We start from the raw sequence: 13,534 nt of genomic DNA on the forward strand, positions 1-13,534 counted from the left end.
TCAGGAGGTGAACCAGGACGTATTGATCGTTATTCTCCACAAGGGATTAGTGGAGGAGTCTTGCCACCAGATTCTGAACCAATGCAAGTGGGGCGACACGGGCTAACTAAGGAGGAGCGCCAAAGTAGACGTGAGACCAATAGCTCTTTCTACTGTGGTAGATCGGGACATTACAACTCCGCTTGTCCACAGCGCCCGTTAAACTGCCCGGCTCGCTAAATTTGGGAGGAATTTTAGCGAGCCAGTTTCAATCTCTCAAGGATCTTGTCAGACCCCGTTTTCCTGCGACCCTTATGAATAAGGATCAGAGTTTTGACCTGAACGCTTTTATCGATTCAGGTGCCGATGGCAACTTTATGGATGCCGACTTGGTGGAACAGCTGGGGCTTTCCAAGGAGCAATTGCCGGAAGCCATTGAAGCAACCACTCTGAACGGCAGTAGTCTGGCACGGATCACTATGAGGACTGAACCGGTTAAGATGTTGGTGTCGGGAAATCATTCAGAGTTTATCTCTTTCTTCATTTTGTCCTCGCCCCATGTTCCTCTGGTTCTTGGTTACCCCTGGCTGAAGGAACACAATCCCTCGTTTGATTGGGTGACAGGGAAGGTAACTAGTTGGAGCATTGAGTGTCATGCTAACTGCCTTAGGACTGCCTGTTCTCCTGCTGTTTCCAGTCAGGTCAGTGACTCTGCTCCTCCTGATTTGTCCCTGGTTCCAGAAACATATCACGAGTTGGGTGAGGTATTCAGTAAACAGAAGGCTCTGTCTCTTCCTCCCCACCGACCTTATGATTGTGCGATTAATCTGTTTCCTGGATCTGCCTTTCCCAAGGGACGGTTATACAGTATCTCTCGACCGGAACGTGAGGCCTTGGAGACCTACATCAAGGAGTCTCTAGCTACAGGTCTCATTCGGCCATCGTCATCACCTTTGGGAGCAGGATTTTTTTTTGTGAGCAAGAAGGATGGTTCTCTTCGACCGTGTATTGATTATCGGGGTTTGAATGAGATTACGGTTAAGAACAAGTATCCCCTGCCCTTGATGAGCTCGGCTTTCGATTCCTTACAGGGTGCTACGGTTTTTACGAAGCTTGATTTACGTAATGCTTATCATTTGGTTCGGATCAAGGAGGGGGACGAGTGGTTGACTGGGTTCAATACTCCGATGGGACATTTTGAGTACCAGGTGATGCCGTTTGGACTGACCAACGCTCCGGCGGTGTTCCAAAGTATGGTGAATGACGTTTTGAGAGATATGATTGGGATTTTTGTGTTCGTTTACCTGGATGATATCCTCATCTTCTCAAAGGAGCTTTCTAGCCACGTTCTGCATGTCAAGCAGGTCCTGCAGCGGTTATTGGAGAACCGTCTGTTCGTGAAGGCGGAGAAGTGTGATTTTCACGCCCATACAACGTCCTTCCTCGGGTACATCATATCCAGGGGAGAGATCAAGATGGACCAAGAGAAGGTTCGGGCGGTTCGGGATTGGGTCCAGCCCGGTACAAGATTGCAGCTCCAGAGATTCCTGGGGTTTGCGAATTTTTATCGGAGGTTTATCCGTGACTACAGCCGGGTGGCTGCACCTTTAACTGCCCTGACGTCTTGCACCAGAAAGTTCTGTTGGACTCCTGAGGCAGACCGAGCATTTCTGGACTTGAAGAGCCGATTCACCAACGCCCCGATTCTCTCTCAACCTGACACTTCCCGTCAGTTCGTTGTGGAAGTGGATGCTTCTGATGTGGGTGTGGGCGCCATCCTGTCCCAGCGTAGCTCCACTGACGGTAAACTCCATCCCTGCGCTTTCTACTCTGGTCGTCTTTCTCCAGCTGAAAGAAACTACGATGTGGGTAACCGGGAGCTTCTCGCTGTGAAGCTTGCCTTGGAGGAGTGGCGGCACTGGTTGGAGGGAGCGGAGCAACCGTTTGTGGTCTGGACTGACCACAAGAATCTGGCTTACGTACAATCGGCTAAACGTCTCAACGCCCGTCAGGCTAGGTGGGCCTTGTTTTTTGGACGTTTCAATTTTTCCCTGACGTTCCGACCTGGGTCTAAGAACGGGAAGGCGGACGCCCTGTCCCGGATGTTCTCTAAGACGGAGGAGAGTGGGGTCAAGACTGAGACGATTCTTCCCCAGAATGTTGTCGTGGGAGCCGTTACATGGAGGATAGAGGAGGATGTGATGGCGGCCCTTCGGACGCAGCCCGGCCCCGGTAACGGTCCACCCGGTCGGTTGTTCGTACCCGAGTCGGTCCGTTCTGCTGTCCTTCAGTGGTCCCACGCCAGCAAGATAGCTTGTCACCCTGGCGTTGCTCGGACTATGGCACTACTGCGCAGACGTTTTTGGTGGCCTGCCATGGGAGAAGATACCCGGAGGTTTGTTGCCGCATGTCCTGTTTGTGCCCAGAACAAGAGTACCAATCGGCCCAGCTCTGGGCTTCTTCATCCCCTACCTATTCCTCGGCGACCTTGGTCGCATCTGGCCCTGGATTTTGTCACGGGATTGCCCCCTTCTGTTGGGAACACGGTCATTCTGACCATTGTGGACAGATTCAGCAAGTTTGCTCATTTTGTTCCTCTCTCCAAGCTTCCATCGGCTACGGAGACGTCCGAGATCCTGGTCAGGGAGGTTTTCAGGGTTCACGGATTGCCCAGTGTGTCTGACCGTGGTCCTCAGTTTACCTCTGCTGTCTGGAAATCCTTCTGTTTGGCCATTGGAGCTACAGTCAGTCTCACTTCTGGATTTCACCCACAATCTAATGGTCAAGCGGAGAGAGCCAACCAGAAGATGGAGTCCACGCTGCGTTGTCTTGTCTCCTCTGATCCCACCTCTTGGTCATCTCAATTACCCTGGGTTGAGTATGCCCATAATACCCTTCCTTCATCTGCCACTGGGATGTCCCCCTTCCAATGCCTTTACGGATACCAACCGCCTTTGTTTCCTTCTCAGGAGAGGGATCTCTCGGTTCCCTCTGTCCAGACCCATATTCGTCGTTGCCACCGGACCTGGCATCGGGCCAGGAAGGCTCTCCTTAGAGTTTCTGACCGGTATCAGATACAGGCGAACCGTCGCCGTATTCCTGCCCCAGCTTATACGGTTGGAGATAAGGTTTGGTTGGCTACACGGGATCTTCCTTTACGGACGGAGTCAAGGAAGTTGTCACCTAAGTTCATTGGTCCGTTTGTAGTGGAGAGAATCATAAATCCTGTGGTGGTTCGACTCAAGTTGCCTGCAACACTTAGAGTGCATCCCACGTTTCATGTCTCCTGTCTCAAGCCGGTTCACCTCAGTCCTCTGTTGCCTCCTCCTCCTCGTCCTCCTCCTCCTCGGATGATCGGAGGTGGTCCTGTCTACACGGTGCGCCGCATCATGGACTCCAGACGGCGGGGTCGAGGGTACCAGTTTCTAGTGGACTGGGAAGGATATGGTCCAGAGGAGAGGAGTTGGATTCCTCGGCGACAGATTCTGGATGACGACCTGATTCGTGACTTCTACCGCCTCCATCCTGGCGCTCCAGGTAGTCCGCCCGGTGGCGTTCGTCGGAGGGGGGGTACTGTCACGAATCCCGCTTCCTGAGTCTGGGTTTGCCTGTGTGTCTGTCCTGGAGTGTGTTTCAGGTGTCCTGGAACGCACCCTGTCTGGTTGCCGGGCGAATTAGCTCATTGGGAGATTGATTTCACCCGCACCTGTTTCCCGTCAGTAATCTGCACACCTGTCCTGATCATCATCTCTACCCTTCAAAAGCTCTGACCTGACTTCCATTCCCTGCCGGATCGTTAGCCATGAACAGTATGTTGTGCCTGAGTACCAGACTCCAGTTGGATAGAATTTGTTTTGTTGTTTTCATTTACGTATTGCTTGCCTTGAACTTACCTCCGTTTGTTTTGTCTTCAGTTACTCACCTGGATCATTCACTCCATTCCCGCCTGGTTGACAGAGGATTCTGCTACTACATTGGATTCACCTATTTTCTCTCATCTACTCACCACCGCTGCCCGTTACGCCATCTGGATATATCTACCTTTTCACATTTCACTGTAAATAAATACTCACCTTCTTCCTACGCTCCTTGTCCTGGTCTGCTTCTGGGTTCGATCTTGAAAGATCGTGACACGTGGTGCCCCGATCCCGCAGCTGAATCAACTTTAGGAGACGGTCCTGGCGCTTGCTGGACTTTCTTGGGCGCTGTGAAGCCTTCTTCACAACAATTGAACCGCTCTCCTTGAAGTTCTTGATGATCCGATAAATGGTTGATTTAGGTGCAATCTTACTGGCAGCAATATCCTTGCCTGTGAAGCCCTTTTTGTGCAAAGCAATGATGACGGCACGTGTTTCCTTGCAGGTAACCATGGATGAGAGAGGAAGAACAATGATTCCAAGCACCACCCTCCTTTTGAAGCTTCCAGTCTGTTATTTGAACTCAATCAGCATGACAGAGTGATCTCCAGCCTTGTCCTCGTCAACACTCACACCTGTGTTAACGAGAGAATCACTGACATGATGTCAGCTGGTCCTTTTGTGGCAGGGCTGAAATGCAGTGGAAATGTTTTTGGGGGATTCAGTTCCTTTGCATGGCAAAGAGGGACTTTGCAATTAATTGCAATTCATCTGATCACTCTTCATAACATTCTGGAGTATATGCAAATTGCCATCATACAAACTGTGAAAATTAATATTTGTGTCATTTTCAAAACTTTTGGCCACGACCGTACATGATCAGTGAATATATTAAATGTATAGGCTACAATGTGGGGATCTCATGCATGGTAATAACTACATGTATATATGACTTGCATCCTTGACACAAAGTTATATTACATTCTACTCAATCCATAGGCTCAGCGGTCGCGAGCTGGTGATTTGTATAAAGTTGGGAACATTTTAGATTTTTCACCGCCTCCCACGTCACCTTCGCACCGCCCAAAGGTCCCCCCGCCCTCTCTGCTTCTCACCGCTTTCCTTCCATTGAAATGAATTGGAAGCGGTGTTTCACTTTGCGGCATTCTGTGCTAGTGTATCATGCCAGACAGTGGCTTGAACGACAGCGCTGCATCGTTTGTGTCGAGAAAAAGATCTGGTAAACCGCGAAGCACACGGGCATGTCCCTCTACCACTCACGCAGCTGCCAAACTGAGAAGGGACCGCTGCTATGCAGAGTGCACTGAACAGAGAGCGCAGATGCACTTGGCCAAATCATTTACAGTAATTAATGAAATAATTATAAATTTACTCTGACACGTCGCGACCCATACTTTAATTTGCGGTCCAAACACTTAAAAAAGACACACCTTTGTCCACTTACCCTTGCCTTATGCCCTTGGGGGTATCCCCGTCACCATCTTGTAGGTAGCTTGGGCGGGTGGTCCAAATGTTTAGCCAAGCAAGGGAAGTTTGCAACGCAAGGCCCTCAGCCCTCGTTTTTAGTCGGCTTTGCGAATGTACAATTATGTTCACCCTGGGGCCTAATTCAATTAGTGACGATTGTACATCCGCTCACATGGAACCCAAACCGGCTGCGCGCGTGCTCCATCGTGCGCTATCGTGCATACATTCATTTTGTCCCCCTACACCAAACGCGATCACGACACGCAGGTTAAAATATCAAAACAAACTCTGAACCAATGACATTAATTTGGGGTCATCTCTCCTCCTTCCAGGCTTTTTCATCTTTGAACTTATATGGTGATCGCATCTAAACTTTCATTGTATTACCACGACGACCGGCAAAACAGTTAGTCTTTCAATCCCCCACGTGGGTATAATCAATGAGATGGCACGTGGGTACCTGCTTCTATAAACCAATGAGGAGATGGAAGAGGCAGGACTTTCAGCGCGATCTGCGTCAGAAATAGAAAGGAGTTCTATTTTAGCCCTTGGCGTCGCAGACACTCGTTGGCACGTGCGAGCAGTGTGGGTGCAATAATTGAATAACATGGATTTCAACATTTATTTTGCAGTGCTCGCGCACGCGACGTGTCCGGTCTGGTCAGCGCATGTAAGAAAAGTCTGCGAAAACTTAACAACATCAATGGAGAAGTCAACATACAAGTGTAAGTATAAACGAATGCAAACAAGTTAGAAATTGTGCTACTAATGCGCATGACGGCACAAACACGTCTCGTAAAATGTTAATGTTTTTGTTTGGTTATCTTTTGGAAATTGTAGAAATAAAACATTTTCCTTCTTCAGAAGTTCCAGCTAGGCAGGCTAACGTTAGCTAGCAAATTAATTAGCTAACTATCATACAGTGGGCGTATATTAATAATTAGATACTTAAAATAAGTAGACAGGCAATCATAATTGACTGTAACGCATATAGAGCACCCACAAGTTACCGGTGGCTGAAAACACAATCATTGCGGTATGAACGAGTGACGAATTTCCGGCCATGGGTGTGTCTTTTAAGTGTTTGGACCACACCCTAAGAAGGGCTGCTGCAAGGTGTTCTGGAAAACCAATTTTCAGAATGTGTTACACTTTACCAATACTCACCCTATCTATTTATCTGTGCATTTATTTATTTATTCATTTCATTCTAACTACGGCAGGTTTGGCCCTGCATATTTGTATCTTTATTTTTTTTATTATAACTGGTTTGGCATGTATTTGTTTTGTGAGGGCTGTTTACCAGGTTTATTTGCCATTAAGTAGTATGCTTTCTTTTGAGTTTAACCTGTAGTTGTTGGCTCTCTTCAAAAGTAAAAGATCACATTCCTGCTTAAATTCAGACATATCATTTTTTGATGGGCTTTTAGTGAAAAAATAGTGATATATTTTTCTTTCAATTCTAACTCAGATGTACAGTAACTTTTGACGAGTATGAGATTATCATTCCCCTAATGTACGCCTTAAATGCATCTCAAATTATATTAGGGTTAGGCTTTTTCCGTCCTCTATGTCTACATTTGTAATGGCAAAGGTTTTTATTTTTTTTATATTTTTTTATTTAATACATTAGTGATGATTAGTTTAATACATTAGTCATGTCTTGAACATGTGCTTTGTTCATTCTCCATATTCTGTCGCTAAGTGTATTTTCTGTTGGTGTAATTAAACATGATAGAAGATCAGAGAATGATCCAATATTACTGTCATGTTTAACCCAGTAAATTGTTTAGGGCATTTTTGGAAATAAAAATGTAGTCAATTCTTTAATAGCTTTTCTTACTTTGAGAAAAAAGGACTAGTCTTTTGTAGTTGGGAACAGTAATCTCCAGGTGTACTGTAAATGATTTGTAGAGATTACATTTTGCAGCCTCTTTGGAAGTTCCTTGAATTTGCCTTTTTTTATTGCTATGTCTGTCAATCGTATCAAATGTATGATTTAGGTCGCATGCTAAAAATAATAGTTCCTGTCTGGATTTGATCTAATATTGCTTGAATTCTATCGAAAAAACATCAGATTTGCCCCTGGTGGGACATACCATGAAATCAATGTGTATTTTTTTGCCATGTATTCAACAATTCAACATTAGAAAACGGCCTTCTTGGTCCGTATGCTGGAAAAGGGTGTATTCTTATTTATTAGGATGCCTACACCTCTGCTGTTACTACAGTTGGTGGCAGCATAGGCCTGTCCAACCCAGCTCCTCTTTAAATAATACATTTCTCCTTTTTTGAAATGTAACTCTTGCAGGAAAACCACATCTGCTGACAATCTCTTTAAGTGTTCAAGAACCATATGCTTTTTTCCATCATGGAGCCTGTGCACATTCCATGTAATACCGTCGTGGCCAAAAGTTGAGAATGACACAAATATTAATTTTCACAAAGTCTGCTGCCTCAGTTTGTATGATGGCAATTTGCATATACTCCAGAATGTTATGAAGAGTGATCAGATGAATTGCAATGAATTACAAAGTTCCTCTTTGCCATGCAAAGGAACTGAAAAACATTTCCACTGCATTTCAGCCTGCCACAAAAGGACCAGCTGACATCATGTCAGTGATTCTCTCGTTAACACAGGTGTGAGTGTTGACGAGGACAAGGCTGGAGATCACTCTGTCATGCTGATTGAGTTCAAATAACAGACTGGAAGCTTCAAAAGGAGGGTGGTGCTTGGAATCATTGTTCTTCCTCTCTCATCCATGGTTACCTGCAAGGAAACACATGCCGTCATCATTGCTTTGCACAAAAAGGGCTTCACAGGCAAGGATATTGCTGCCAGTAAGATTGCACCTAAATCAACCATTTATCGGATCATCAAGAACTTCAAGGAGAGCGGTTCAATTGTTGTGAAGAAGGCTTCACGGCGCCCAAGAAGGTCCAGCAAGCGCCAGGACCGTCTCCTAAAGTTGATTCAGCTGCGGGATCGGGGCACCACCAGTACAGAGCTTGCTCAGGAATGGCAGCAGGCAGGTGTGAGTGCATTTGCACGCACAGTGAGGTAAAGACTTTTGGAGGATGGCCTGGTGTCAAGAAGGGCAGCAAAGAAGCCACTTCTCTCCAGGAAAAACATCAGGGACAGACTGATATTCTGCAAAAGGTACAGGGATTGGACTGCTGAGGACTGGGGTAAAGTCATTGTCTCTGATGAATCCCCTTTCCGATTGTTTGGGGCATCCGGAAAAAAGCTTGTCCGGAGAAGACAAGGTGAGATCTACCATCAGTCCTGCGTCATGCCAACAGTAAAGCATCCTGAGACCATGTGTGGGGTTGCTTCTCAGCCAAGGGAGTGGGCTCACTCACAATTCTGCCTAAGAACACAACCATGAATAATGGATGAAACCATCCAGGAACAGTTTGGTGACGAACAATGCCATAAGGCAAAAGTGATAACTAAGTGGCTCAGGGAACAAAACATCGATATTTTGGGTCAATGGCCAGGAAACTCCCCAGACCTTAATCCCATTGAGAACTTGTGGTCAATCCTCAAGAGGCGGGTGGACAAACAAAAACCCACAAATTCTGACAAACTCCAAGCATTGATTATGCAAGAATGGGCTGCCATCAGTCAGGATGTGGCCCAGAGTTAATTGTTAATTGACAGCATGCCAGGGCGGATTGCAGAGGTCTTGACAAAAAAGGGTCAACACTGCAAATATTGACTATTTGCATCAACTTCATGTAATTGTCAATAAAAGCCTTTGACACTTATGAAATGCCTGTAATTATATTCAGTATTCCATAGTAACATCTGACAAAAATATCTAAAGACACTGAAGCAGCAAACTTTGTGAACATTTATATTTGTGTCATTCTCAAAACTTTTGGCCACGACTGTACATTTGATTTTGTTGGTCCTTACTACAAAGTCAACCTTGTCTGTTCTGTCTACATTGACGAACCAGATAAAACATATGAGGGCGGTGGGCGTTCCATGGGATGGGAGAGTCATAGTATGAATACATAGTTATTGTATACATTACATATATGGAGCATGTGGACTGAGCAGACATTTAACAGAAAACACAGAAAACACACAAAGCAAAGTACTTTTTGTACTTTGAGGTGCTATGCCTTTTTAGGGCTTTGTTAAGTTCCAAATCCTCTTCAAATGTACCCAAAAATATTTTGTATTTTGAAAATACATATTACAGCTTTTGAAAGTATCTGGTTACAAAATAGATTATAGTGTAGTTCAGCCCAGTGTAATAAAACATAAAAAATACATATTTAAAATATATGTAATTACTTTGCACTTAGTAGAGAGAAAATCAATCAAATAGGACTCACACTGAAATGTCTGTTTTTTTTCTCCCAAGCCAGTGCAGATGAAAAATTGAATGTTCTTCAATATCACGTCTCGAAAAAATCCTGGCATGAACCCTGGGGACAATAAGAAAGCACATGTAAACAATAGTCTCAAACCTTATTTGTATACAGTCAGACACAAAGACTCATGGTTGAAAGTTTTAGCAACCCTACACACAGCCTAATGTTCACTGTTACAGGGGCAATAATATGATTAATGCAAGACGGACATTGACTACATTGCAGTGCTGAAAACACTGTGACCGATAGACTTATTCTCAGAATCAGAGCATAAGAAGTGGCATATAGAGGGCTCTACAGTAGAGGTGTCATAATACCCATAAAACCTAGCAGTCAAACAGGGAATGGCTCCAATCAAGTCAGTTAAGAACAAATTCTCATTTTCAATGGTGGCCTAGGAACAGTGGGTTAATAACTGCCTTGTTCAGAGGCAGAACGACAGATTTTTACCTTGTCAGCTTGGGGATTCGATCTTGCAACCTTTCGGTTATTAGTCCAACGCTCTTACCACTAGGCTACCTGCCACAACTGAAAACTTTCACAAGACAGTTCACAGAATTGTCCATTTAAAGACATTTTGCCAATTTATTAATTACTACATTTAGCTACATTTGCCTCGATTCGGCACCCTCATCCAGATCATGGCATTTTGTAGTTCTTTATGATAGCCACATTAGCAACTAATTAGCATTTCATTTTTTTTGGGGGGGGGGGTAAATACAGGCAAATATATTGATAAAAGTCACTAGAGATTTACAGTTATCAAAACATCACGCCAGGGTAAGCCTACAGGAAACAGAACCCTTATTTTATGGGTTTCTAAAATCCCCTATGTGAAAAACGATTGGAACCATTTCCCTGTTTGACCGTTAGGTTTTATGGGTATGTAATGAAACAGCAGGGAGCAGGTCTCGAACCCTTGACCTTCTGGCCCGAGGTGCGGCGCGCTATCGACTGTGCCGCAAAAGCATGCTCGTGTGGCAGAGTCGATTTCCGCGCTTATAAACCCAGGGTCGCTACAGGTATTATGACTCACACTGTGTTACTCTTTTATGCTGACGTTTGCTCATATGAGGAAAATGTTCATACACAAATCAAAATTTGAAGAAAAAGCCCCTTTTCTTAATTTATCTATTTGGCAAACTATTTAGAGTCATTAAAACGTATGCAAAACAAAATGTCTGGCTGGCTTCTCAACATTTTTTACCCCCAAGCCAAGACTCCTGAACAGGTAATCAAATGGCTACCCCACAACCCCTCTTTACGCTGCTGCTACTCTCCGTTTATCATATATACACAGTCACTTTTGTTATGTTTGTTCCTTGTATAATGACAAACCGGGGCGTAAGTTTAACTACTTTTAATGAACATATACTTCAGCAAGAAAACTCCTTGTTTAGCCATGTAAGGCATTCTTCAACCACCTGCCCACCCGCATAGCCTGCTGAGTAACGTAGTCTAAATGTTATTAACGCGCAACAACACAACTTTAACTATACATTCATGTACATGCTACCTCAATTTGCCCGAACAACCAGTGCTCCCGCACATTTGCTAACCGGGCTATCTGCATTGTGTGCCACCCGCCAACCGCCTCTTTTACGCTACTGCTACTCTCTGTTCATCATATATGCATAGTCACTTTAACCATATCTACATGTACATACTACCTCAATCAGCCTGACTAACCGGTGTCGGTATGTAGCCTCGCTACTTTTATAGCCTCGCTACTGTTATTTTTCACTGTCTTTTTACTGTTGTTTTTATTTCTTTACTTACTCATTGTTCACCTACTACCTTTTTTGCACTATTGGTTAGAGCCTGTAAGTAAGCATTTCGGCGCACGTGACAAATAAACGTTGATTTGATTTGAAAATGTCAAAAACAAATATTCGCTACGCGTCTTTATTTGAATTGATATAATGTGGATTTGTTTTTTTGTTCTCTTGTTTATTAGTGGAATCCCTTTGGCTGTTCTGCATGTTACTGTTTAATAAAAAAATTATCACTAAAAGATTAAAACAAATATTCCCCACACTGTCGCTAGATGGCAGCAAATCGTTTTCCCAGCCACTCCCACACAGTGAAATTGCACATTTCCGCATGTGAAAGTACACAGCGAAGTACTTTCTGCTGCAGTAGGGCTGTTCATCTGCGTAGTTGAGAAATTGTAATGGCGAGGCTACTATTAAAATCCAATTTTCGGGGCTTCTTTGCCACCCAATTCAGGATGACATCCGACCAGGTAAATGTGATGACGCACTGACAGTGGTGTTGTTTTGTATAGCTTGCTGGTTAATTTAGTTGCAGCTCCCATAGCTAGTAAGTAGCCTAACGAGACTGATAGCGATTTTCCTCGAAAGAATCCTTGTACTGTTTGTCTTCTATTGATCCATTTTATATTACAAACGTTTGATCATGTTTCATTGTTTTGGTTAACTTGTAGACCAGCCAAGACAGCTATCTTGAACTGTAATAAGTAACTCAGTAGGTGGCAGTGTTGTATATGTTTTGTCAGGAAATAATACAGGGGATTTGGAATGTCTAGGACGGTAGGACCACCATGAAGGCGTAGTCCAACCATGGATGATGTCTAATAAATGCTATGTTGTTACCCAATGCTCTCTTTCCATAATATATATTCAGGTATGTGATGTGGTCAGGTATTAGACCTTACGTCAGATAGTGACATGTTTGTTTTTTCCCGTGGGAGACCCAAGTTCAGATTCCGCCTGTGATTTATGATATATATCTCTCCCTCTCTCTAGCTGGGTGAGCTGGGCAAAGGAGCAGGAAAGGGAGGCGGTGAGGGAGGCAGGTGGTGCCTTTGGAAAGAGGCAGGCTGCAGAGGAGGAGCGTTATTTTCGGTAAGTGGATTATTTTTGTAACCTGGATGACCAGACTTATTACTACTACGCTTATGAACCCGGCTATCCATTTTAGATGAAGGTATGCATAGCTCTTGCCTTTTAACTCCAGTGGACAATGTCTGATCATAGTAAAGAAGAATCCCTTTCTCGCATATGCCTCATGTTAAGCCCACATGAACGCAACCCAGGGGTGTATTCATGTCATCTTGCAACGGAAACCGTCAAACGGAACGAAACTGGGAGGGGCCTACCAGAATTTGTCCAATATAAACTATTGTTCTCGTTGCAAAACTGTTTCCGTTTTGAGTAAATTGTTTGTTGCAAAACATTTTGCAACATAATGGGCATAATGAATACACCTCTGGTTTCATTTTTGCTTCATTAGAGAAATCAACCAAACTTGTCTCTCCCTCTTGCTCCTCAGTCAGAAGGAGAAGGAGCAGTTGTCTGCCCTACGGAAGCACCATGAAGAGGAGATTGACCACAGCAAGAAAGAGATTGAGCGTTTGCAGCGTGAGATTGACCGTCACAAGGGCAAAATCAAGAAACTGAAACATGATGACTGAGCTCAGTCTTCAGTCGCACTGCTTACATTATGCCAAATATCACCTATTTGCCTGATTTGGTGTTTGTAGGCAATTGTATAAGTTACATTCAAAACAATAATAAAACACTCAAGTTGTTCTCCAACTGGGAGAGTTTTTTTGTGATTACTTTCAATACCACTGTAGAATGTTTATCTTGAAGTCAGGCACATTTATTATGACAGCTGAGTATTTCATTTCAGGGGTGCCATATTTTTGAAAGTCTGTGTTTTGAACTGCACACATTCAGCTGTGACATGCAGTCCAATCAAATCAACACCAGTTCTAACACTGATTACAATAATCACATCTCGTCCATATAAAATCTGATGTCCATTGCCAAGCTTTCGTAACTAAATTTGTTTTC

At 44.2% G+C, this 13,534-nt stretch overlaps 1 pseudogene; it reads left to right on the top strand.

The window, feature by feature from the left end:
* Positions 1–11,781: 11,781 nt before the first annotated feature.
* Positions 11,782–13,273, top strand: LOC120022214 (annotated as a pseudogene).
* The last annotated feature ends 261 nt before the right edge of the window (positions 13,274–13,534 follow it).

Source organism: Salvelinus namaycush, chromosome 27, assembly GCF_016432855.1.
Source record: "Salvelinus namaycush isolate Seneca chromosome 27, SaNama_1.0, whole genome shotgun sequence".
In the NCBI taxonomy this organism is placed as follows: Eukaryota; Metazoa; Chordata; class Actinopteri; order Salmoniformes; family Salmonidae; genus Salvelinus; species Salvelinus namaycush.